Raw genomic sequence first — 2,156 nt, 5'->3', positions numbered from 1 at the left:
TTTTTGTATTTAAGCGCAAAATAATTGCTTCCCCGTTATCTTCGGAAAATACTCTAAAAAGTATCACCGTTGAAAAGAACCTACCCATGTAACAAATATGGCACCATGACAGAACAGCACACGACAAAACAGCACGCGACAAAACAGCACGGTCAAAACAGCACGCGTCAAAACAGCACAGCGTCAAAACAGCACGACGACAAAACAGCATGCGTCAAAATAGCACGCGACAAAACAGCACAGCGTCAAAACGGCACAGCGACAGAAGAGCACGTGCCAAAACAGCACGGCGTCGAAACAGCACAGCGTCAGAACAGCACAGCGTCAAAATAGGACATTAAAAATACAGCTAGGGTTGGGCGTTTTCGGTTTTTATTATTTTGAAACTCGGCGTACATCTGTCGGTTTTTATTACAAGCAGAAGTTTTCGGTTGAGTGCTAAAAATATTTGTGGACGGATAAACTTTTCAGTTCTTTTCGGTTTATTGACGAAAACCAGTATGCTGACGAAAATGCAATATTTAAAGGCGTTTGTTTAAAATGAATAGTAAGTAAACCAGGTACTTGATTTCTTATTTGTCGCTGTCTGTGGCAGCCGACGCGACCTGTTCTGCAAGACACAATGGGGCGCTATCATGATCTGATATCATCTTCGTGGGCTTTACACCATAACATGATTTTTACTACCACTTCGGTCGGAGAGGCGAATATCAAAATCTAAAAATTGGCAAGCATTGTACTCAGTGCGTCTTTCCCCCATTTTCACGACTGCGAGAGGTGGTTAATTCGCGCAGACCAAGAAACGACCATAATGCAAGCGTATTTATGCCCTCCTCTAGTAGACGGTAGCTAGGGGTGTTAAAAAATGTGCGGCATTTACGGATGCCCTTTAATTTCATTGTACAGTCCACGATTAAACTCTCTTCTTTGAACAAAGAATTCGGCACACAAATTCCTATCAGGTGAAAAACCCAGATTTCGTCATGAAGACCATTACGTCGGTTCAACTTTTGTTGAAAGTTGAACCGATCTCGGAGACAAGCTGAAAACTGCGAAAGGAGGTGGTCATACGGTCAGTAATGAGGCACATTTCCCCACCCACCCCTCCAAACGCCCTTGAAAATACTGACCTTTTTCAGTTAAATCCGAATTTGTAAAAAATATTTCGTCGTACTTTTACCGGTTTTATCAAATTAAACCGAAAATGCTGAACCCTAAATAGAGCCTATGGAGTTAAAAAAATGCATGTCTCAAAGAAGGCACTGTAAAGGAGTGGAGGGTCTTGGCCAATTCCTCCAAGGTCAACTCGTCGACGGCCAATATGTCGAATCCGTTCTCATGGGAGCAAGTTGGGAGCGGGGAGTATACTCGATGCGCACATGAAGGCTCCGTGGGCAGTACCGAAGCCTCCGCTGGTGCGTATTATGGCTCTTTCTCGAGCAGTTTGCTGGGTATGTCGTCTACAATAAATAAATAAATCGCACGGCAACGTGTTGTTGTTAGTTGTTAAAAGAAAAAAAAAAGAAGTGTGTGCGACAACGGTGTGCTTAGCGTTAGCCCATGCTGTACGGCAACAGCATTGAGGCTATGGCATGTTTCTGCTTCACCGGTTTCCACTCGATCGAGGCCCTTCGTCGGCAATAATCTGTGAATTTAACCCAAAACAACTTCTCGCCTGCAAGCTGCAGCTGCGTGTTTCCGGGAAATTTTGTTCATGACGAATGAACCCCACAGAATCCGTGCCCATGGTACATCTTGAATTCGCTCGACATTAAGTTGCCTTATCTTCCCGGTTCTATCAATTCATCTGTAATCGGCGCATCTCCCGCTTTTATTCTTTTTTTTTTTTTTTTTTTTTTTAGGGGGGGGGGGGGGGGGGGGACGTTTTACGCTTAGGTGGTAATTACGAAACGACGAGTACCCTCACCGGACCGCCGAAAACCAGACGGTTCATAACTTGAACTTATGGATTTCTTTTTTCCAATAACTTTTCCTCTTTCGCTGGATCTAAAAAAAAAAAAAAAAAAAAAAAAAGACCTGACAACGCGTAAACATCGACGCGAAGATATCACCTCTAACTACTCAATCTCTTCAGACATCGGCGCAGTTAAGTAGTAGTAACTACTGCTAACTTCGTTTGTTTTTAGAAATCACAC

This window comes from Ixodes scapularis, unplaced genomic scaffold, assembly GCF_016920785.2.
Source record: "Ixodes scapularis isolate PalLabHiFi unplaced genomic scaffold, ASM1692078v2 PGA_scaffold5__190_contigs__length_132052651, whole genome shotgun sequence".
NCBI lineage: Eukaryota > Metazoa > Arthropoda > Arachnida > Ixodida > Ixodidae > Ixodes > Ixodes scapularis.
This window is presented reverse-complemented; position numbering follows the sequence as displayed.